General features: G+C 36.5%; 1 long non-coding RNA gene across 1 annotated transcript; it reads left to right on the top strand.

Annotated features, from left to right (window-relative positions):
* The first annotated feature begins 1,318 nt into the window (after window positions 1–1,318).
* On the top strand, window positions 1,319–26,187 carry LOC103137184 (uncharacterized). The gene is made up of 2 exons (XR_001661922.1): window positions 1,319–2,132; window positions 26,153–26,187. It is a non-coding gene; the product is annotated as an uncharacterized LOC103137184 (long non-coding RNA).

Here is a 26,187-nt window from a genome sequence, read left to right as displayed (position 1 = left end):
AGTAGCTAAATATGCTAGTGCGGGTTATTTGCGGCCATTTCTTCAAGTCATCATTCCTCTTCTCAGTATCTGCAGGTAACGAAAAAAACAATATTTACACATTTATGCTGTGACAGCTGGTATTCAAACATATTTAATAGCTTAAAACCTCTGACGAAAGCCGGTTAGCCAGTTGCTAACATGTAAACAAATGGCGGTTCCGGTTTGCGGCGGAAGTCGCGCCCATAATTCAGGCTGGGAATAAGGTGGATATAAATGTCTGGTTTAAACTGTAAGTTTGGCATGCAAAATATTAAAGCTTTGGAGATGTTGAGGAGACAGGAAATATATTTATTTTAAAAAAAACTTGCCTAAATAACATCTATAAGGTTTATTTGTTTTTGACAAAACATTACTGTTGTGTTCTAAAATTCCTTTTGAAATTTTTAAGCTGTACATGAAATGATAAAATAAGAAAAGACATACGCAGTGAAGGCTAAGTGAATTGTCTTGTTTTATGTAACATTCATAATCATCTATTTTATATGATAGCAGGGACATGAGGATGCCACTGCAGGGTCTTAAATCAGATGTGTCTTTCACAATATTTTAAACACAGCATGTTTAAAGCTGCGGTTTAGAACTTTTATTTTTAAAATATCTTTTACATATTTGTTAAAATTGTCACCATGTTGTGACAGTATGAGACATAATCTGAGAAAATAAATCAAGCTTCTCCCTGAGCTGCTATGGCTGTCTGAAGAAATGCACTGCTCCCAGTCAAAAACAAGCAATCAGAGCAAGGAGGAGGGGCTTAGCACTGTCAATCATCCTTGTGAAGGTGCTGCTAAATATGCTAATTGAGGAGAAACAACAGGAAAATCATTTATGTGCCATCATCAGTAGGCATGCTAACTAGCATTAGCATTCATGACAGGTTCTGCTGACGGAAAAAATTCTAAGACCCGCCTCCTGGCTCTGATTGGTTGTTTCTAGTTGAGAAAAGGCAGATAAGCCTGATTTTTTTATCTGTCACATAATATACTGTCACCATACAGTGACAGTTTCAGCAAATAAGTAAAAAAGTAAATTTTGTATGACAGTCTGTCTGTGCTATTTGTGTAACACATTTCAGTAGCAAGGCAGTTGAAGGTGCTTTACATTATAAAACCACAAAATTACTAAGTTATAAAGAAAACACCATAACAAATATTACATTTTGATGAGTGCCATCAGCAAAATCATACGCATCAAAAGCGACTTTTAGTCTTGATTTGTACCTTAGAAGGTAAATGGGATGGGATATATATACATAGATAGATAGTTCTAAAGATGAGCGCACTTTTACATCTGTGGAGAAATGTTTGACCTGGAGTTCAATTCAGATTTTTATTTTTGTAAAATTCCAATAAAATACAGTCTATGAAGGGACAAAACGTGAAAATGTTCAGACATTTATCAAAGCACCGTAGTTTGCTTTCTGAAACAATTTCTCCTCCTTTCCTGATGCCGTAATGTTCCTGATCAACACCGAGACGCCGCTCCTTCCTCAGAGCTGAAATATTCAACATCTATCCACACTTCTGACAGCCGGAGAGAAAGAGCAAGTTGAGGACTTGATCTCATCTCTCCTCTCTCCCACTTCTCTGCAACATCCACTGCTGACAGTCTGTTGCTAAGCAACTGTAAAATAAAGCAGTGGGCTCTGAAGTCAGCGCGAGAGAAGAGGAAGAGAGTTCACAAGTACTGCAATACACTACTGTTTGTTTAGCTCTCTGCATGATCCCGGCACATCTCTCGGTTCCCATCTGTAGATCCACGATGACTTGTGACTTCTGGTTGTCGGACGGCCAGCCAATCAGGGCCGGCTGCGAGGCGGGCTCATCGGTTCCCTAGGCTACCTGTGTGATTGACGTTCAGCCTCCTGCAGCGGAGCGCGCGGCGGTGTATCACTGATGCTCCTGCTTCCCGGGAGACAGTGGAGAAATCTGGAAGAGAGGAGAGCTGGAGAGAAAACACAAGAGCAAGTGGAATGCTAATTATTTAAAGTCCCTCAGTTTTTTCCTCCTGCTCTCTTTGCTGGAAAGATGAAAGCTGCAGCGCAGGAAGAAGCCGGCTGAGGGGAAGGATTCCCAAAGAAGAGGGATTTGTTGGTAAGAGAAGAATCACAACACTTTCTTTTCTGTTACCTGTCCTTGTCGTCACTGTGCATGACCAGGTGGCCTTTTGGCTGGTGTGTTATCTATCTGTGTGTGTGTGGGTGAGACAGAGAGATTTTCTGCATACTGCGTGGCTGGAGAACGGGTTTGGTGTTAACCCGTATCCTGCATGAAGCTTGTGTTACAGTGTCAGTCATGCCTGTGCTTTAGCTGAGTCAAGGGGAGCTCCCCTATATGAGCATATAGGAGCCGGAGGGATTTAAAGCAGCTCCATCCATCGGTACGCGGATACAGTTACAGCTTAGGCCAGGATTTCTAGGGCTTGTCTACTGTGTCTGCATAAGAGGAGGAGTATTAATTACATAACACTTCATTTACACTCTTCTGTCAGTTCTGTGCAGCTTTAAGCTCTCCCTTTGGTCCAGAAAAGGTTTTTCTCTACCTGCTATAAATGAACCAAAACACTTTACTTTTTGAGTCTGAAGGAATCTGGATGTTTTTCTACAGAGGAGGGCAGAGAACCCAAAAAAATTATAAAAGTAAGAGTAAAAAGGTATTGGTAAAAAGTCAAGTACTGATCAATAATTTAATATTTAAAAATTACATAATCAGGCAAGCTACAATATAAAGTTAAGTGGAAATTTTGGTATTTTAAGGACCAAAATGACAATAATTTATATAAACAACAACAAAAAAAAAAAAAAAAAATCAGGCAAAAGAAAATGTTTCCAGATCAGTTTTTTAAAATAAAAAACTTATGAAACTTTAACAAAAACTGCAGATGTGTCTCTGTGTCTGTTAAAGTTTTGGTTAAAACATGTTTGTTTTTCATTCAGTGGGTAGAAAAGCCAGAAATTTTGCTCAAGTAAGAGTAAAAATACTCCTAAAAGTTCATTTTTCAAAAAGATTACTCTTTTAAATGTAACTGGCTACTACCCAACTTTGGTACTGAGCAACTGATCAAATTATCAGTTATTTAATATTTAAAAATTACATCAGACGGACCAAAATATAAAGCTAAGTTTAAATTTTGGTATTTTAAGGATGAAAATGACAATAATTCATATAAGTAGCCAAAAACAAAATCAGGCAAAACAAACGTTTTCCAAATCAGTTTCTTTCAACAAAAAGCTTTAGCGATACTTCATAATAAAATTACTCAAGTAAAAGTAAAATTACTCCTAAAAGTGCATTTTTTCAAAAGTAGTTACTCCAGTAAATGTAACTAGTTCCTTCCCTCTCTGTCTTTCTGGCGGTATGTTTTTGCGTCCCATTGGAGTGTGTGTCAGCGAAGCGGCGCCAGCAGTCGCTGAAACCTCTATTAGTTACTTCGGGTCAGGCGACAGCCGGGCCCTCTTTGCCCTCGGGTCTCGGCACCGTCAGGGCGTTCACGTTCTGCTTGGCTGCTCTCACGCCAAAAGTCGGCTTTCTGACCACCTGAGGACGGCTCACATGCTTTCAGACCAGGTGTGAAAACTTTTAGCACCCTGAAGGGTTTTTTATTACTTTTTTCCCTTAAATGTCTGAATGTAAGCTTCTTCCACTCTGGCTTTTGTCCGTTTAGAAATTCATGAGAGACGTTAGTTTTCCGCCACACATATAGATAAAAATAGAAGAGTGAATGTAAAAGTATGCATGATTTCTTTAGCCCTATGAAAGCTCCAAGGTCGTTTGGCTGAGAAACAAGCCCACACCATTACAGATCCTCTACCGTACCAACCAGTTTAGCATCACCAGACACATTTGGACAAGTTGCAGCCAAAGAGCTACAATCTCAAATTCAAAGCAAATTCAGATTCAAAAATCCTTCATTAATCCCAAAGGGAAATTAAATGATGTTGTAGTTCATCAATTATTCAAAGAGTTATTGAAGATGGTGATGGCTGATGGCAGGAAACATTTCTACAACTCCAGTTGAAATCATGATGACATCACAGAGGACTTATTGTGCAAAATTAGCATTTTGCACGTTTCTGTACTTCCATTTGCATTTCTACTAATTCTAAAATCAAACTAACCCAGCTGGTTTTTGAAAAAAGTTAACTATTTTTGGTGTCTGGAAAATGAGTCATTTAAAAAACCTTCTGAATATAAATTGACAAATCAGCAGGCGACGCCCCTCTCCTGGTAACCCAAGCAAAGCTGGTTGGTTTTACCGCTGTACAATGGCTGCTGGAAAAGACAAGTGTTTTGTTGTCGTCTTACAATGCAGAAACCTCCTGTTGGGTGCGCAGGGGGATCCACTTCTGCTTTTCAAAGATGTACAATTGTATAACTGCACATCTGTTGTGCAGCCATTTCCTCGCAGCCACTTATTTAGGAAGTGACAGGATGTCCTAAAAAGCTAAGGCTGACAAAAAACTCAAAATCTCATTATCTATCAATGATTTTGTGGAAAAAATGTTACAAAAATGTTGGTTGTAACTCTTGGACCTTTAATATAACTGCATTAATTTATATTTTTGACTACTTCTGCAGTAGTTACGGCTTTCTTTGCTGTTGTTCTTTAGTGAAAACTTTGGATATTTTATTGCTATTGTTGCCATCCTCTACTGTGCATGTTGGGAAAATATCCAGCATTGCTGAGCACAATTTCAGTCATGTTAGCAGCTGTGTTTTTAAACTAATTTCTTACTAATGAAGATCAACACGTATCTGAATGACATGTTCTCTCCTCTTTTCCATTTTGGGCCTTTCCATGGAATAAAAATGAGATAAAAGTTTCCAGACACTGATTAACATTAAGAAAGAAAAGTAAGTTATTGATAATAACTGGTAGTGATTTTGTTAAAAACATTAAAAATGGATTTTCCCCACAATTTTCAATAAGTACACTCGCATTACAGCATCAAATTTTGATTCTAAATTTTACTAACAGTCCTCAAGCATTTCTCCATCAAAACCTTCAATAATCTATTTAAAATAGCTTAACACAGCTAATAAATCCATGTTTAAGCAGTGGGTTGGTATAAACGTTCTTATCTTTGAAAAACGAAGATGTTCCTGTGCAGATAGAAACACCTCCTACAGCGTGGAGACATTTCTATTTTAGCCATCTTCATATCTGACTCACGCTGTTCATAAAACTCTTCTCCATCTTGTTTCCACAACATGGCAGCTCAGCAGGGTTTCCGGTTTATTTCAGCTATGTAGCTGTTTGGTTTGTAGTTTTATTTCCGTTTATCTGGGATCTTACTGTACATCCAGATCCTATCTGCGTAATCTGTGCAATCAATCCATCGGTTACCAGCTCGGCTGGAGTCTGCAGGCTTCCTGTTTGCTATCTGTGAGAGCTAATTAGGTATTCCATAGTGTTTCAGGAGCTACATGCTGGAGGTGTTGGAGCTGCTGCCTGTTTGCCTGCCTGCGTAGGAGGAAACATCTCATCTTCTGAATCTCTCCGTCTACTACACATACGAACTTTTAGGGAGTCGTTTCTGCTTCGTTAGAACAGGAAAGTAAGAGGAGATGAGTCGAAGATGGAAGGACATGAGTCGGATTTGAGCCTGCGTGATTTTCACCTCGGCCCACGGATTCGCTGGGATGGCCCTCAGCCGAGAGAAACAGTAACGCAGGTAATCCGGCGATTACGGCCTGAGCCCCGGTAAACCGCAGAGTACTTCCACAGCAGAGCTGAGGGATTGGCCGGATTCAGTCGTGTTTTAGTAAGCCTGTTAAATCACACGATGACAGAGTGTAAGTGCCAACGTGGTAACAGGAGGTGCAAATATCTTCCTGTCTTGTGGTCAGTTTATAACGGCGTCACTCAGAAATCTGATATATAGAGTAGCTGTAAAGGTTTACACAACCCTCTGACCATGCCTGGGTTTTAACACTTTAGAGCTTTTTCCACTTGTAATGAGACATTTAAACTGTTAATCTGAAAACAAAAGAGGCGCAATAACCTGCTGCACATCCTAAAAATCTGACTTTGGTAGGAGTCTGTCAACAGCAGTTATCTTGTTTTAGTAATGTAGCTTCTCCAAGAGTCTCAAAGTGTGAGGACATTTTGTCTGCTGGGTTCTTCAGGTCAGATTTAGGATTAGCCATTTTGACTCTTTAAATATGCAGAATGTAACTTTAATAAATAATACCTGGATATTTTACAGTCTGATATGAGACAGATGTTCTGTGAAAAAATTTAAGCTCCTCTGCCTTCTTCCAGTGCTACCAATCAGAGCCTGGAGAAGGGTCTTAGCGCTGTCAATCACCCTCCTAGTGGCGCTGCTCAATCCCCTTTGCTCTCTGCTGTGCTGCAGATAATAGCCTATCCTGAATGCTAAGGCTAGTTAGCACAAATGAGTTATTTCTGTACCATTAGCACATTTAGCAGCAAGTACACGAGGGTGATTGACTGCACTAAGACCCTCCTCCTGGCTCTGATTGGTTGTTTTTGTCAGGGCAGGTGCATTTCTTGGAGTAATTCAGGGAGGAAGAGGAGGAGATTGATATTTTCACAGATTATTTGTCAGAACATAGACACAGTTTTAACTAATATGTAAAAATACATATTGTTTTTTTTATAAAAGTTACATACTGCAGCTTTAATTCTCTTCTTACGAAGTTGTTCTTTTTATTCGGACATATGCTTGGACTTAATCTGACAAAATAAAACATTTCTTTGTTTTAATGCATTAAAAACATAAAGGTTTTGAATCAGAACTGACTGGCATTTCAAAATGCCTCAGTGGTGTCAGGTTCCCTTCATCGATGGCCAGCGTCCTTAAACCCTTAAATGGTTTGTGCTTCAACAATCCTGCAGCTGATAATTATGCCAATCGTAGAACTCTGTAGAACGAGCTGCTTGCTGAAATTATATTTCGTCCATTTGATATGTTGGACCAAAAACAAATGGACTGAACGGATATCCAGTTTGTCACATTAAAGATGAGGAAAGTTTGGCATTGTGGAGAATCACAACTTCAGTTTTTATGCTGCATCAATCAAACTAAATGATACATTTTTTTTGGTACCAAGTGAGGCATCAGTTCTCTGCAACCCTGCAAGTAAAAGTGAGTATAGATAATGGATAGACTGGTAGATGAGTTATCATTCTAACAATGAAGAGCTAAATCTTTCCCATTTTACCTCTGCCAGTTTTGAAATACAGCAAATCTATAAAACTTTTAAAATAATAGGCTAATACGTTAGCCTATCATCAGTTTTCATGTCAATATCAAATATTTTAGATATTATTTTAAATTCAAATGTATTTAGTCTTTAAGTCTTTAGATTTGTCACATTAAACTTCCATCTCATCCTGCTGTTTTGATTTCAAGTGGCAGGCTAAGGCAGGGTGTCCAAAGTGCGGCTCGGGGGCCATTTGTGGCTCTTGGACTGATTTTTTTGTGGTCCCCAAGTGCAATTCAAAAATGATTCAAATTTGTTCCGGAGATGCAGATGGAGACTTTTAATTTGTAATAAGGGTGGAAATTGTTACCAACATTATTTACTTACACAAGAAGTATAACACAAATCTTTTGTCTTTTTATAACCAAGTTTTAACAAAAGGTAAAACCAGGAGGCTTTTACTGAAAAGCCAACTTTACTGCAGCCAAATCAGCTTTTATTCTTTCTTAAACTTGGAAAAATATAACAAGCTTTTTGAAAGAAAGTGACCCAAATCCTGTTCTTATTACTGAAAGAAATGTATCAATCAAAACAAACTGAAAACTATATGTTTATCTTTTAATATGGCAAACATGCAAAATCTGCTACTTACGGCATATTAGAGCCATTGTAGGGAAACAAGTAGTAAATATCTGCCAAAAAACTCAGATATTTTGAGAGTAATCTCAGAAATTTTCTATGAAAAACAATGAAATTTGCTAGAAATTTATTTTTATATCAGATTTTCTACAAAACAAACTGGAAATTTCTTAATTTCAAATGTTGAAAATTTTCTTTTGAAAGATTTTCTAGAAAATGTTCAAGCTCTAGAAGATTTTTTAAGGTTAATCACATAATTTTTCATTTTGGCAGAAATTTACTCCTTTTTTTCTTTCTACAAAGACCCTACAATAAAAACCATACAGCTTTATTTACTTGTTTTTAGGCTGGGTTATTTTCGGTCCACTTTTGAATCTACAATTTTGGCCCAAAAAGTTTGGACACCCCTGGCAAAGGCCTACTTCCAATAATACTCCCAGTCACAGGGTGGCGCCAAACACACAGCAGACGACAAAAAAGGCAGGTAAGATTATGACAAAGAATTAAAAAACAACAGAGGCTATTTTAAATAATAGAATAAGGAGAAGGGATGCAAAACAGCTTGTTGCTAATTGGTTCTCTTCTTCCTCTCCTCTTCTAAGCAGCGGTGCAGCACATTATCGCCCCCTAGAGGTCGTAGTGAAAACTCCATAAACACATTTTACATGTGGACCAACAGCAGGTCACACATGTAAAGGTGTTTATAGACTTTTTCTGTTAAATTTTGGGACCTCAAGGCGATACTCAGGACCAGATCTGGACATCTTAATTAACCCTGTTTGTTGAAGTTTTCTTAAAACTGTGAAAAATCGGATTATTGATCAACTAATTAATTTTGAAAAGTACCTGCTATTTCCCCTCCTGCTGTGTTCAAAGAAATTATTGGACATGCAGTTTCTCTTTCCATTAACAACTCTTAAATGAAAGGGAACATCAAAGGCAAGATTCTGGTTACATTCCTACTCAAACATTGTTTTTTAAAAATACACATATTTAATCATTTGTTTCTACATTTTAGTTGATGATTTAATGTGCTCCAGTGGCAAAGCATTAAAAAGATGCCTCCCAAAAAAAATAAATAAAATGGACACTTTGAAGAAGCAGGCTAGTTCAGCTGCAAATCACCAAAGTCATTATTACTGCATCAGCCTTGGAGCAACAACCACAAGTCTATAAATATCTGCTTGATCTATATTTTCAACTTCAGCTGCTTCAAGGACTTTGTCCCTGTGAGGTCAAAGCTGTATAAATACGTTTCTTAATAATCCCAGCACTTCAACTGGTTTCTTTCTTTCTGTTTGTACCTACAGAAACTGATTGGTACCAATTTTATTTTGATTGTTTCTTAATTGGTTTGAATTTCATTTCAAAGTGCTCTGAACCTTTTGACATGACTGCAACATAAATCAGACGAGTTTACTCAAATTAATAACATATGTGGTTATTTAAATTTGATTGCTGCACATTATTACCTAATCAATAAGTGGAGCTGTTCGGTCTCCAACCAAATCAAGACTTTACAGAATAATAAATAACATCGGTTTACATGTATTTCTGATTACTTCTTATTTTTTTTTAGACGACTGAGCCTGGGATGAATGTCTCATTTCAACACACCCTGCTGCATGGGAGAATAATTTTAAAGTACGGGGGTGGTGGCAGCTCTGAAGTTTTACCAGATTATTACGAGCAGATAATGTTTCCTGGGAGAGTGATATCGCTCTTGTGTTTTAGTAACTTGCCCGTTCGCTGGCCGCATTACACGTCTCGCCAGAGGAACTCTTGTCATAATTGCCAGCATAAAAGTAACATCACTGATTGCTAATTACCAGGAAGGAAGTCTTTTAATGCTTAACATAATGTGATTTCTGCCAATTAGAACTGACATTTTGAAATTGCCAGTGAAACTTTACACGACAACTGCAGTAATAAAAACTCCAGACTCTTTTTGTCCTCGCTACATGTGGTAATAACTAATAAAACATTTAAGGCTGATAGCCTGAGGAAGTTTGACTATTTACTTTATTAAATGTGTTAATGCTTTATAAGACCTCATACATCTATATTTAAAAAAAATCATGATAAATTACATCTCTAATAACAAACTGCCAGCATCATTGATCCAAGATAATAAATAAATAAATAAATAAATATTTAATAAACGGTCCCAGATGTTTGTTTTTTTTAACCTTATTTTTACAGTAATAACAATATGGCAGCTTTTCTAACTTCCTGCAGCCACCAGCTATGCAGTAGTGCTAATGTTAGCTTGTAAACGGAAGCAAATGGAGGTTACTGAAATCTGAATTTTAGTTTTTATTTCTGTCCTCCTATATAAGCGTGTTACAGATAGGATTTTAGCAACGGCTTTAAAGCAGCAGTATGTAACTTTTTTTTTTCTAAATATACTTTTTACATATTTGTTAAAATTATGTAGTGGTAGTGTAATATGATACAGATAATCTGTGAAAAGATCAGGCTTTTCTAAATCTTCCCTGAGCTACTAAACAACCAATCAGAGCCCAGAGGAACGTATTAGCGCTAATGGTGAAAAAACAGTGATATGTTACCAGAAACCTGTTTTTATCTGTGTTCATTAGCAGCCATGCTAACTAGCCTTAGCATTCATGACAGGCAATGCTGATTGAAAACGCTAAGGCCCGTCTCCTGGCTCTGATTGGCTGCCTCTTTCAGGGGAGCTAGATTTTTTCACAGATTATCCGTCTAATGCCATACTGTCAAGCCATGGTGAAAGTAAAAAGTAAAAAAAAAAAATTAAATACTGCAGCTTTGGATTTTGTTGGACTTCCTGCACTAAAATACTTTTATTAAGCATGTCAAATTGCTAATATTTAACCTTAACAGATAAAACTGTAGTTTTCTTTATACGGCCTCATAATGAGCAGTTTCAGGAGAGTTCATTAACTCGATTTTACAAACAGGGAGAAAGTCTTCTATCAATAGAGAGCAAGTATTTAAACCCCACCACTTGAATGAACCGGTCCCTGACCTCATCTGCTAGTCAAAACCTTCCCAAAGGTTATTATCTGAAGCTCTCCAGAAGAGAAATGAAGTTTCTCCAAAGATTAAAACTAGTTTCCCATATTATTAATAGCCTGTGTTGGTATCACGGAGGATGAGCTGTCTTTCAATATTTGTGATTTTTATTTCAGACCATATTCTCTGGAAAATGATCACCAGCTGTTATGTTGTTTTTGTTTGTTTGTTTTTTGCCAACTGCTATAATTAAAAGATTTAGAAGTTACCAATTATTTATTGATTTAATGTATTTATTTCAAACAGCTTTTTAAAAACAAGAAATAAGCAATTGGTAGACAGAGAAAACATGTGCATGCAAAACCAAGAACAAAAATATTTGTTTACCGCTACTTTTCTGTTTGAAAAGGAGTAGGAAACAGTGAACACTTATTTAATTCTTCCCCTTATTTCAATTTAATGAAATCTACTCAATAATTATCAATTCATCTCTACAATGTGAGGCTACGTTCACACTGCAGCCCGAAGTGACCCAATTTTCTTCTTTTTTTGCGACCTGTATCTGATCTTACTACAGTCTGAACAACACAGGTCGGATTTCTTTTCGAATAACCACTTGGATGTCCGATACGTAGCCGATCTTTTCAAATATGACCTGAATCTGAACGGTCAGATTGCATTCATCCCATAGACATCAATACGTAGACGCCTCATGCAGCGCTGAGTCGTACTAACAGCGTCCGCCATCTTCTATGTGGCAGCAGGGCGATAGGAGCTCCTTAAGTCCTGTTCTGTGTGTTTCAACCGTTTTATGAAACAAACTGGATTCATTGGCATTACCTTTCACAGGTAAGTATGAAAGATCAGAATGTCTTGACTTTGCAGCCAGAAATTCGCTTCTAAACAACCGAGAAATATTTCCTATGTAGCTAAATTGGCCCGAAATAACCGCTGATTGTTAGCATAGCCGCTAACGTTTTCACACTGTTTTCTAATGAGAGCTGATGAGAAAAACCGCTGTTAGATGGAAGTTCATTAAAAAACCAGAGGATTTAGTGAGGAAAGATCAGTCAGGATCAGAGCTGGAGCTGCTGTTCTTCAGTCTGTTTCCCAGCTCAGCTTCTCCATGTCGGTATTTAGCTGTAAAGATGCTACGAGTCAGAGCCCAACATGCTGAAAATGTCTTTTTCTGAATGTCAAGGAAACAAATATTTTCTATTACACTTTGATAATTTCTCTTTTATCCTTGGCTTTAGCCTGTGAACCAGGACGTATCATTAGTCATTGAGTTCTCCCAGCGTGACCAGCAGACTGAAGCCCTGCCTGTGGCCAGTGTTCCCAGTATAATAAATAAATGTTTTATTCTTTCACTTTTTGTGTATTTTTAAATCTCAATCTGAAGTATTAGAGTATTACACTGAGTATTATACCTTATGTAATGAAATAAAAATAATTTGCTCTGTTAGAATTATTTTAACTCTTTGCTGTCAATAGCAGAGTTGACATACTGTAATATTTTTTTTTCTCTGGAAAGAAGTAAGAAAAATATGTAGTTTATGTAGTTTAATGATTGACAATGACTGATTTATAAACCAAAAGTAATTTTTCAATAATGTATAAAAAATAAATACAAGAAAATAATTTGTCTTGAAACGTTAAATGTACATTAAATTATGGAATTATGTAAATATGTTCTTTAACTAAACACTGTAAAAGTGTGTCTGTTCATCAATGTCAATATAAAAATTATCAGAATAATTTCTATCAAATAAAAACATTGTGCTCTTTATTCAGAAATGCCCCAAAACAATTAAATAATCATATCAAAAGTTAGAAACGCTGTCTTTAGTCATTTCTTTGATTGCCAAATATATTAATGTGTGTGAGAAAATGTGTCAATGACAGGAATTAATTTAAAACACTTTGTAGAACGGCACTTTGTGAAGTTAGGTCCGTTTACTTGTATTAGCTTACTGGCACATATTCCACATTCAATATGGCGGACGCTGTTACGTGTCGCACCAACGGGCCGACCCGCTCCATGAGGGGTCTACGTGTTTATGATTCATCCGACCTGAACGTCACTGATACTCGAGAAACGTCATTCTTCTGCGTCCTGATACGCGCAAGCGGGAAGAAAAACACCAACCATGGCGGACTGTAAAGGATTGAGTTGTTAATGCGCTGCTCCGGTCGGACAACTTCAAAATCGTAAGCTATGCTCCACCATTAGCATCCGTGTTTACTTCTGCAAACACTGTGGCGGTTGGCAAAACACTGAGCATGTTCACTATCTGTGACGTTATTGCGCCCTCTACTGCGCATGCGGGAGACTTTCAGGTCGTCTGCGGTTCACCCGGGAGAACATATAAAAGCATAAAGTTATTAAAATAAATACATAAAAAAAGAAAAAACACAAGTCGTAGTGGTGTGAACGACCACGCCAAAATAAATAAATAAATAACAAAAAATCTGAATTGGGCCACTTCAGGCTGCAGTGTGAACGTAGCCTGAGTAACATAGATTTGTATTTATTTTTAATTCAGCTCTCTTGAGTGCATATTTTAAAATTCAGTATTCCCCTTAAGTTGTACCCACCTTTCTTTTCATAAAACATTTCCTGATTATTCCTTTTACATTTATTTGGTTTTCGTTTACATGGAGGAGCGGCAAACATTCCAGACTTTTCCTGTAAACAGAAACATATAAAGGGGAAGGAAATCCTCATCTTTAGTTTGAGAACAAAACTGAAGCTAAGAAATACCTTCCGAGAGGTCTGATTTTAAAAAGACTGTGCGTGTCTGCCTGTCCATACTGTTACTGGATAGTTGCATCATTCTCAGCAAGATTATGAAACTGTGAGAAATGAGCAGAGGGGCAAGAGGAAGCGAGCGAGAGACAGAAGGAGGCGGACTGAGAGGGGCAGATGAGGGAGACAAAGCATGTCAGGTTCCTACCACGAACAATGTCTAATTCTTCTGTCAAATAAAACGGCTTTAAAACGATAACACAGCTTAGGAGACTGAGAGAGTGACTCACTCAAATTACAAGCTTTCATTTGTTCTCATTATTAAGCGGCACATGAGCATGTTAATGTGTAATCAAGAAGCAACAAGTCATAATCAATGTGCCTGACTCCACTGATGGCCAGCATCTTCCTCAGGTCTGTGTCCAAATGAAGCAAAGCAACACGGATTAATGTGTACACTGCAAAAACACTCCATCTTACCAGGATTTTTGACCCCCTTTCTAGTGCAAATATCTTATTAAACTTAAAATAAGACAAAACTAACTAATGGATGACCTTTCAGCAAGATGTAGCAGCTTGTTTTAAGTCAATTCCTTAATATTGATTATATTAACCATTGGCAGATTATTTTACTTTTAACATGGAAAAATATCTTATGAGTACTTTTTCATCAATATAATAAACAATTGCACAATTGCGTTGTTTCCGCTGAATAAGAAATGCAATAAAAACACGTGACTAAACAACATGCCACGTCACGATCCTCTAACTACTTCCTGTCGTCTTCTTCACCTCCGGTTGTTGATCCTGTGATTCGTGTTTATCCACCTTGTAGTTTCTTTGCATCACACTGGATGATTTCTGTTTGATATTAAATAAAGTAGTGAAAACGAAAGGGCGAAAGTTTTTAATTTATGTTTCTGACTTTTTCATAACTGCAAAATTAGCCTGTGTTTTATTTTATTTATAAAACTCGTGTTTTTGTTTTTACATGCAAATGAACATTCAAACATCCCCGTTTTAGAAAACAATCTTTCTAAGCATGAATGTTTCTATAAATCCTTTGAACATTAGCAGTAAAAGATGAATAATTTAGAGACAAAGAAAGGCTAACAATGGATCTGATGTTAAAACATTAAAATTGAAACTCACCGGAAAGCGACTAAAGTGTAGAGGTGGAACTAAAAATGCAAATATTTGTCTTGAAAATATCTAACTTTCTACAGCAAAGGGTGTTGTCATGGTGACCTATATTTCACTGACCAGATAAAAACAGTGAGTCTGTAAATTGTCTTATTTCGGTAACTTTCTGTTTTCTTTATAACATCCCTAACTTCACCAATTACTTCTCTGTAGAATCATGCTGCTCGTTGTTTTATGAAGCAGGCGTCCTGAAGCTGAACCGAATTATCCGAGAACCTGCAGGATGCTGGAGCTGGAAATATGGGCCATGTGTGGATGGTGGTGTGCAGACGCAGCAGAGAGGAGGAAGCGTAGCAGCGTCTCAGAAATACATTTGGGATTTTTCTGTGCTTTCCATTCCCACCATCATTCATGCACATATAAAACTGAAAATCTCAGCGCCAGCATGAATGAGCCAAATGAAGCTGTAGAAAGTGGTTTTCATCACATTTTTGGACTTATTTTGATCATTAGAAAACATTAGAAAATACATGGCTTTTAAGAGCTATACTGGGAATTTAGCTACAGGTTTAGTTCAAAGAGATGTTTGATACAAAGAACCAGAGTAATCACTCAAGTTTTTCTTTTAAATCTGGGATTTGTTTATTGAATTTAATAAGAAAAAACACTAACCCATCATTTATCCAATTCCTTTACCGCTTACCTCCACGTTACTTAGCCTATAAGTAGGTTGTGTGTGCCCATTAAAACATGTAAATCTGCATTTATGTACCGTTTCACAAACATGAGTTAGATTTAATCAACAGCTGTGTAACTAGGGGTGCACCGATTGCAGTTTTCTGGCTGCTTGCTGATCTTTAAAAAGCCTGCCTGGCCGATACCAATTTTTTTAAGTTTGAAATGTCGCTAGAGACAGCAAGAAAGTTGCTTACTTAGCATAAGTGGGGCGACTGTTGTTAGCTGCAAACGTGCAGACATGACCTGATGGGCCGGTCTGTCAGTCAAACCTCTCACAGAACAGCAGAAGAGGACAGTCGATATTTTTTTTATTTTTGTAGACATCTGGTGAAGTAGATCAGATCTGCATCTCATGTAAGTATCGGATGATTACCTCTCTCTCAAAATTAAGGAAATCGGTTCTTCTATGACTATTTTCCCCTCATTTCTTCTCTATCTTCCTACCTTTTTGTCTTTATTTCCTCCTCTCCACTGATGAGCTGCAGCTCTGTAGGTTTCCATAGCACCCGGGAGAGAGAAAAAGTCAACCCACACAGTCTCCTGCCTACCACTCTTTCTCCTTCTCTCTCTCTTTCTCTCTCCCTCTCTCTCATATTCTGCCATTGTGTCTTTCCTCTTGCGCTCTCACTTTATCTCTTTAAGTTGTGCAGCTTTCTGCTGCTGTCCTTAGCATGACACCATTACTGCTTCTCAATTTGCTTGTGAAGTTTTATTTCTGCTTACCTGATTTGTATGTTGCTTGATTATGAATATGCAGATATGTTCTGGCCAACGTGACAACTCAGCTTCTCTGTCCGCCCACACACACACACACACACACACACACACACGCACGCTGCACAGGATGCCCATGGACATTCTCACAAAGCTCCAGGGTGGGATCAGGCTGAAGCTTTGCAGGCTCTTCAGTGGTGCTGATTGTTCCCACACATCAACAGGACATCTCTGACATCTTTATGCTGCTCAGATTTCTTTAGAACTTTCTGCAGAGCCGTTCCTGGAAGTGCGTGCGTGTCGTAGTTTTAGTGTTTGCGTGAATTAGAAAAAGACAGGGTGACTCAGTGTCTCCTCAGCCGTTATCCGGTTTAATGCAGCGGTTTCCAGTGATAGTTTCCCAAACCCAAACAGTGTAGGCTCTAGTAGTGATCTGCAACTTCTCACATCATCAACCTCCTACTGCTTGACATTTTATTAACATTAATTACAAGAAATGTACAAAAGAAGAAGAGAACAGTAATTTGTTTAACTAGGATGCAGGCTGTTTGCTCTCCTAAGAACTTCTATTCAAGAATAAATCTGCATGTAAACTCACCTCCAAGGTTTATAAATGGAAAATTATAAACAAAATGTGACGCAATTTCCTTTTCTTGCCATCTCTCCTGGCATTACATTGTTTGATATATGTGGAAAAACAGGACAGTTCATTAGAAATCAAATTCTGTTATAAAGTTGGAGAATCTGCCACTTTAGATACATTCTGAATAGTACATGTCTACTGGAATCAAGGGTGCAAAATTTAGTGGTTTGCCATTTCAGAAAGGGATTAATTAACTTTATACTAATATAAGGTGTTTTGTTTGTTTTTCCTCATTTTAGTTTCAGCTAATCATTTCAGTGCTCTATGTGCGCCCCCAAGTGGTCAAAATAATCCGAAATGTAGGGCAAGCTATCAGTTTTATTTTCAATGTTACATTTTACCTGCAGATGTTGCAGATGTGAGGGACTCATCATCAGAGAAGAAAGTAAAGCTTAGGATTTCATTTAAAAACAGTAGTTAGCATAACTGCTGTAATATTTGAGTTGTGTTGATTCTGTAGCAGAAGTTTAATAAAAGATGTGAGAGTTGGATTGCTCATAGTCTTTTGCATAGTAAACATTAGATTAGATATAAGAATAGATATTGCCATAAAGGTGATTAGTGGTTAAAAAAGTGTTATTTAATTGACTAATACCTGGGGCTGGACCATAAGTCAGTAACAATATATGTGATATACGTGTGATCAATGTCAATTTATAATACCGATAGGATTTTCAGTAAATTCATTGAACTCTGATGCAGGATCAACTCACTCTCTCTTTGGTTACCTAGCAACGCACTCTCTCTTTGGTTACCTAGCAACAACCTGTTGAGTAACTTGTGCAGCAGCAGTTTAATGTTTCACCCCTGTGCATCATTAATGCTTAAAAATAAAATAATGGTTTGGAGTGAAAACTGTGAATAAAACAAAAACTAATCAATAATTATCGATATTTGACTGATATGAAACACTAATATTGTGAAACGATTTTCAGCCACTGTCCAGCCCTACTTATAAGCTTTTGTTTAGTCAGAAAGTCACTTAAATTTCTGCATAGTATTATATTTTACATTATTTTTTCAAACATTATGGTTCAGTTCTGAAATTAAGATAAAAAAATAAAAAAAACTAAATTTTCGGTATTCTTTATAGATTAAGGAAAACATGACTTAGCATACAATTTAATTGATCTTAAAAAAATATTGTCAAAATCTACAACAATAAGGTCCAACTAGCACTCACAGGGTTACAAAAATTATAATTAATACTGATATTTTGAGTACCTTTATGTTTTGAACAGAAATTCTCAGTATTGCAAACTACAGTAAAAAAAAAAATTTAAAAGTTATCTTTCATGAGATAATGGCAACTGGTAGTAACATCGAGTTCTTACTGACAATGAGCGTAACTGTGTGTTGCCATGAAAACCATGCAATCCTCTCATTGTAAATATGATATCAGTGCTTCATCTAGGCAGAGCACAGTGTATCTTGAAAGTGGGATGAAGGCACAAAGTAATGCTGGAATCAGTAAATAGTTGGTTCAGAGAAACAGAAACTGGCTTGTTGGTGCCGTGTTTTGCAGAAACCACTGGTAGAGAAACATTTCTAGTAATATGATTAAGCAAGGTTGCCAGATTGTTCCTTCTGCTACAGACTGAATGTTCACTACCTTAAAATATGCCCATGTTCCACTATGTCTTTCATTTTTTGTTTTTCCCAAGACCTGAATAAAATAGACTACAATTCAAGCTGCCTCGTTGTTACAGTAAAATTTTACACACACCCACAGTGTGAAGAGGATTTTGAAATATGGCATCTTGTCTGTTTATGACATTGCCAAATACTCAACAGTGTGACAAAGACTGGAAAGTTTATATGTAACTTTTGAAGTTTGTCAGAATTTATTTACTCTCTAAATTTATTTTGTTTAGTCATAAAGTCTCCAGACTTTTGCTAAAAATGTATCAAAGTTCTGTTCTGCTGCTCTTGACCAGTTGGTGGTTACCGTAGTAACCAGTAACTGACAGCTCCTCCCCCTTTTCCTGTTGCCGTTGGTAACTGGTATGTTAGGATTGGCTCTGTGTTTTCTTTACTAACATTATATATTAACACATATTTGAGAGAAATTTAATTATATACTGTGTTCCATGAGCAATTTTGCTGTGTCTTGTATATTTTTAACTGTTGTTATTAATGTCCCTTTTAGCTAGTTTAATTTCATAACTGCTACCTGCTGCTACCTGCTGCTAACTGCTGATTGGGAGCTATTGACTTGTAGTTTGTTTAGATTATTTATTGTATTTTATTTAACGTATAGAGGCAGAAATTGCTGGACTGATGTTAACCACCACTGTGGTTTCCTGTTTTTCTAGAATAACTGCAGTAAACCTGAGCGTTCCTGTCGTGAAGTCAGCCTACTACACCTGAGACAAACAGAAGGGTTAATGTGTGTTAACGTGTAAATCACATGTCACCGGTGGGCTTTTACTATTAGAGAATCAGAGAGTGTGCTCTAAAATAGAAGTATAATTGTGTCTGTGTTGCTGGGCATGCAGCAGGTGGAGCCCTGATTCCAGCTGTGTATCACTATTTATCATATTATTATTTATCATATAATACAATTTCACCTTACATGCACTGTAAAAGGGAATTCTGCTTGTTTTTGTTTCAGGTCCTATATCAGTTAGAAAAAAAATGTTGGAATAAAAAAGACAAAAGTAGAATTTAGTTAACCTCCTTTGGGCAGGTGAGTATAAAATAAACATTTTCTGAACATTTTATGCTCAGTTTGAGACACACTGAAGTTGTTTATTGGAACTAATCTTTAACATAGAATGTTAAAGTTCTATGTTCAATGTTCAAATGAAAAAGTTTTCTTTTTCATTTGAAAAAAAAACTACACTGCAAAAACACAAACTCTTACCAAGTATCTTTGGTCTAGTTTCTGGTTCAAATATCTTTGTATCGCTGAAATAAGACACAACAAACTTACATGTAACTTTTCACCAAGATATAGGAGCTTGTTTTAAGTAAATAATGCCTTAATATTGATGATAAAGGCAAATAAATTCACTTATAACAAGATATTTTTCTCATTTTATAAGTGAAATAATCTACCAATGGAATACATATTTTTTTTTCTCCAATATTATTTAATTAACATTAGCAAAATCTACAAAAAATATGAAATATATATTAATAAGTCAGTAGATCCCTATTTAAGTCATTAATATGAGGAGGAAAGTTGAGCTGGATGGATGTTTTCCATGGTAACGGAGTGTTGCTGAGCTGGTCGTTGCGCTGCCCACTGAGTCCTCACAACACTCACACTCACACACACTCAGTTATACAATCCACAAACCCATTCACCCATGGATACACACTCAGATATATAGGCTACACTTGGACTGAGTCATTTTAAGGACACAGTTACAAACACACAAATGCAGAGCTTAAAAACACTCAAAAATAGGAACAGTAATTATCAAAAGTTTGCAGATTTGCTCTTCCTAAAGCTGCAGTTACTCAAATGTGTGGTCTTTGTTTAATTTGGTCACACACACGCGCATGCACACGCACACACATACACACTCACACGCGCACACACACACACACACACACACACACACACACACACACCTACAACCCCGTTCAAATATGGTGTGTACTGGGTAGCTGTAGCCCACTCAGAGCGCTGCAGAGACAAAGACAGAAACAGAAATACCAAAGTAGGTTAGAGCAGAGCATTCTGGGATAGCAGGATACCCCTTGGGCTTCTGCAAGAGGCTCTTTTCTTTTCTCAATCTTCCTGCTTCTTCTTCCTCAACTCTCACTTTTTAGACTATTTCTTGCTCTTGCAATTTTATTTTGTTGATGACTTAAAATCTGTCTTCCTTCCATTTGTCCTTCATTTCTCTTTCTATATTGGACATGATATAAAATATTTCAATGATGTTTAAAGTTCAGTTTCTTTTTAACTCTTACACTCTGTATTGTTTTATTGCTGAGCTTTTATTTTGGCAGCTTCATCCTGGTTACCACTACTTCCACTGTCTAATCCATTTGGGAAGGAAATGTCATAGTCAGGTCATGTGTTTGTTTCTTGAATTGATGTTTCATCATACATGACAAGTATTTCAGTGGATTAGTTTTCTTTCTGCAAATTGAGTTTCCTGTGTTATTTTAGTTGGTTTAGAAAAGTTATTAAGCTGATTTTAAAAAATGAATAAGTGAACAATACTCAAATATTAAAGCATCTTTCCAAAGGTTGAGTGTTTCCTAGAAAAAAAAATGTTTGAAAAGAGGGTTTCCATATCAAAAGTGGGTCACACTCCATTGACTTCAATGGTCAGGCCTGTTCCTACTCCTTACACTAGGTGGTGATATTGGTCTGTAATGTGAATTAACACACATTGAGTCACACCACAGAATAAGACAGGCAACAGAAAAGCTCAGCTGCTACACAGAGTAGGCTATATCAACTATATGAATAGAGGTGGTACTGCTGCTCTCCTTAGTTTTCAGAGTTTTTATTTTTCCAAGAAAAGAAAAAAACATTCACCAGTATATTTCAGCAGTTTGTACTTTTAGAATCCAGTAACTTTGATGTAAGTGTATGTTTTTAATTTACCGGTTTTGGCCAACTGGGCCAAACAAAAATACTGTATTTCAAATATTCAAGCTTTTATTTTGCATTGAAGCCCCCATTACAGTTCTAATTCTCAGATATCCCAGCTTTCCACCAGCCTTGAATGCATCACATCACTTGTGAATTCTGTGCACAAAAGTTGAAAGCTCCAAACTGAGTTACATTTACTCAATTACATTTATTTTAGTAACTTTTGTACTGTTTAATTTTACTGTAGTAATTTTATTGTGAAGTATTTTTACTCTTATTCTACCCACCGAATGAAAATCAAACATGTTTTAACCAAAAGTTCACCAGACAGATGCACACTTGCAGTTTTTATTAAAGTTTCATAAGTTTTTTGTTGAATGAAACTGATTGTGAAAAATTTTTCTTTTGTTGTTTTTTATATATTTTTTTATATAATTTTTTTTGTCATTTTCATCCTTAAAATACTAAAATTTCCTTTTAACTTTATGTTTTTTGACCATTTGATCATGTTATTCTTAAATATTAAATGATTGATAATTTTATCTGTTACTCAGCACTTGAGTAGTTTTTTTTTTCACCAAATACTTTTTTACTTGAGTAATTTCATGGATAGCTACTTTTTATTTTTACTTCAGTAAAACTATGTTGAAGTACAACTACTCTTTAGTACAACTTTTGTGTTCTCTGTTTACCTCTGTTATGTGAAAGGGCACTTTGGGGCAAGGAGCAAAAAGGGCAGGTGCTCAAGCCCCCCCAGCATCACCCCTCTGCACGTGCCTGTGAATTACGTTGTAGAGTTGTGCGCTTTATGAATCTTTTTGAGACTAATTTAGCTCCATATGGGTAATGCAGCTAACATGATACATGTGTGCATGATGTGAACTAAGTTTAGTCATTTTCAAAGCTTTGATCGGGACTCCAGGCCAATATCTGATCAGGTCATCCCATTCGGTCAATACGCGTTTTCCATTATTACTGAAAATCATGAGGTATTTGAAAGTGCTAAATTTGGGCAACCTTGAGTTTGTGTGTGTTTTCAATTTTAAACCAAGATGCCATGGTAGATTAGATTAAAAGAAAAAGCTTGGCTGAGCAAACTGTGTCAGTTTTTCAAATTAAGGAGGTAATATACATGCATGAAGGGGAAACCTCTCCATATTTATTGGTATATTTTACTGGAAGCTGATGATAATTTTGGTGCAGAAAAAGAAGAAAAATATATTTTAAAAGAAAAGCTATAAAACTGAAAGGGATCTCTGTCTTGCTCAGTGATGATGAAACATTTAAATTAATTTTGCTAAATAAGAAACTTGAGTAAATGTTTCTAACGACAATAACTTGGATTTTACGCATTTAAACAAGAATAATTACAACACTCATCTCTATTCATAATAGATGTAGACAGCAGCTATCACCTTCTCATTTAATAAAACTTAATTTCCCAGTTCAGGCCGTTTAGAAGGAGGCCTCCCAGTAACCCCAATATCTCATACAGACTATTTTTGGTGATGCAGGTTGTTTCATCGCCTAAATGAGGAGGAGATTTTAATTTGAAGTTATTTTTTAGCTTCATACATTAGTAATATTCAGTAAGATGGGTTTCAAGAAAAATATAAAATTTGCTTGAGGGTTTTTTAATTATATCTGGCACATTTGTTATAATTTAGTAACGCAAGGTGCTACAAGTTTAGACGTTAGCAGTTTTTTTTGTGCTAATATTTGTCTTTAATGACAGTTATCAGACAGGAAACAGAGTAGAAGTTACAGAGGAAAGGTCTATTTTCCCTAAATGTAAACGTCACTCAGAGGTAAACTGCTCACTGCTTTAAGTTGGTTGCAGATTTCTTTGTTTTTTTTCTATTTTGTCAGTTTTTTATTGTTATTTCTCTCATTTGTTGCTAGGAAATGTGCTCATCCATTTATATGCAGATTTGTTACAATTAGTCAGATTATACAGTATTTAAACTGTTCAACAGTGGATCAAATTAAATTGTTAATTTATTATCATTTATCAAATAAAAACTATGACTGAAACATTTTAATCAATCAGTTCATATAAACCTCTGAGCATCCACTGATTATCGAGGAGTTTTTACTTGTTTCATTCATTCACCTTCTTGTTTCGCTTTGGTCAACACGATGAAATAAAACAAAACAAAGTTAATGGTAGAAGCAGAGTAAAAGAGGATATATTTGGGGATGAAGAGCTTAGTGGCTGGCAGAAATGTGAGGAAATTCAAAGAATAATTGAACAGTTGCTGGCTTGATCCCCAGCATCTGACTGTGCCGCTTCGGTGTGTTGAATCACAATCAAAGTCCTGAGGGATTTATTTTTGCTCGCAAGATGAGCCAGAATTGTTAACTGCTTAGAACAATAAAACCTGTTAAGGACCAGTGTTATGCTCTTGTTTGAACAGCAGTCTGCCTGTACTAATAACTTATTTTAGATCTGCAGGAATGAGACTCAACAGCTGATTTTTGTATGAAAGTTATTTAACAGAGAGGGAGTATTGACTCTTTGCATGTGACGTCAGAAATCTGCCCGCTCCGCCATGATGGACGTTAAAACCACCTAGTTCCTTTAAAGCCTTTTCAAAAACCAGCCTAATATCACCTGTGTTTAGTTTATTTCACCTTTAAAATGGTCATGGGTTGCTGCATAAACAGACAAGGATAGAAACCAAACTTTTTATTTTGCTGTATAACTTAATGAGGAAAGATGCGGCGGCGATGGAGAGCAGCCGTTAATCATAACGACTGGCAGCCCTCGGTTTAAGCAGTTTTGCAGCGAACGCTTTTTACATGGTAAGAAGACTAACTTTCATATACTTTATACGTCTGTAGACTTACAAAGATATTCAATATTGCGTTATGGAGAAGGCGCGCGTTTAACCATTGGTAACCATGGAGACAATGTCGCGCTACATGCTAGGCTAAATCCGTCATGTAGCCTAGCATGTGTGGAAAAATCTGGTTAGCATCCCGTGTAAAAGCAGCTGTTTTTATCAGCTGTAAGTGGAAAATAGTAATATTCATCAGTTTGTGTGGCTATTCTATATTTTTCACTTAATAAATTGAGTTACATAAGCAAGCCATTTAAAAAATAAGGGAATAAAGAAAAATAGAAACGTGAAGGAATGATGATGAATGACAACAAAAAGAAAGGAAAAGAAGATAATTGGGAAAAACTAAAGGAGGGGAGGATCAAAACTGTAGTACAGAGACAAAATTTAACAGAAGAAAATGAACAATCAGAACATTAAAAAGAAAATAAACACAAAGAATATGAATGAAAGCCTAAGAATAACATGCTTTTAACATCTAAGCTAAAAAAAATCCTAATTTTTTTCTTATTTTTTCATCATTCTCCTCAGTTTTACTACTTGCAGACAATGATTTGTTACCACTTTGTAGCATCTGATTTTTGCCTTTTATCACAATAAAGGCTTAGATTTATGTAGATTGTGTTGTCGTTTGTGTGTCTGAGAGCCTTTCTCTGTGTGAGCGTCCCAGAAAAGGCAGACCTCGGGGAGTTGTGCTCTACTTTCACTCCTTTATTAATTCACCCTTGGCTCTCACTTTGTTTGCAGGGATGGTCGGGATAAAGAGAGGGAAGCAGAGCGTAGGAGGAAAGGCAGGGCAAACAGAAGTAAATGAGCTTAAAGGAGCAGTCCCAACAAACAGCGAATGTTGTTTCACTGTAAAACGTTTCAGACGCATTTAGTGGTGTCTACTGTCTTCTACTCTTTAAGGCCAGTTAGATTTTGAACTTAAATGTGTGAGTTTGTGAAAGATAAACTTACACTAGTAAGTTGCGTAAACTTTTTATTAATTTTGTCAAACCTCCAGTTGAGTTTTTAAGTTGGCACTTAAAAAAATAAAAAAGGAAAAGACAGGAGTGAGAACTATTTCCCAGGGTGCTTAGCGGCATGTTTTTGTATCCTGAGATGGAAGTGTGTTACCTTGAGCCGAATTCATCGAGATGTTTAATAAAACTCATTATCAGGTCAGAAGGTTTGTTCATGCAGTTTGAATCAGGACTTTAAATTATTCTAAAGTAAAATAAGTGGCTATTTTAACTTGATAATGTAAGTTAAAATAAGAGAGAAATGTGTGCATGTTCTGAAATAATAATTTGGCTTAAATTGAAGCAAGTTAAAACTTACAATTGAAAATGAATAAACAATTAGAACTTAGAAAACAAATTTCAGACACTTGTTTATTGTTAAATCAGCTTCATAAACATTATTTTCTGAGTTAAAACTGCTATAATTTTGCATGTTTTCTAATTAGAAGAAAAACACCCAGTTTTCAGTTTCTTTTTTTAAAACTTGGTTATGTAAAGACAAATGCTTTGCATTGCACTTTACATTTTCTTGTGTAAGGAAATAATGTTGGTGTAAATTTTTACCCTGATTACAAATTAAAAGTCTCCATCCAAATTTAGCCTGCATCTGCAGGCTAAATTTGTGTAATTTTTGAATTGCAGTTGGGGGCCGAATAAAGTCAATCTGAGGGTCACAAATGGCCCGCGGGCCGCACTTTGGACACCCCTGATCTAAACCAGCTTGTAAGTTTAGGCTCATTGTCCTTATTGAAGGCAGTCCTTCAATAAGCCACAAACACATGTTTTTCACGATGGGGCTTCATTTAGTCTCCCACAGCATAACTCTTCCTCCACCCTGCTTGACTAATGCTCATTAGCATCCATTCAGACAGGCTTTTTGAGCTAACTGAATGTTTTCTGTTTGTTCACACAGGAAAACCTTATGAAGACAGAAATAAAGAGGAAAGA

Source organism: Poecilia formosa, unplaced genomic scaffold (assembly GCF_000485575.1).
Source record: "Poecilia formosa unplaced genomic scaffold, Poecilia_formosa-5.1.2 Scaffold38, whole genome shotgun sequence".
Lineage (NCBI taxonomy): Eukaryota > Metazoa > Chordata > Actinopteri > Cyprinodontiformes > Poeciliidae > Poecilia > Poecilia formosa.
This window is presented reverse-complemented; position numbering and strand designations above follow the sequence as displayed.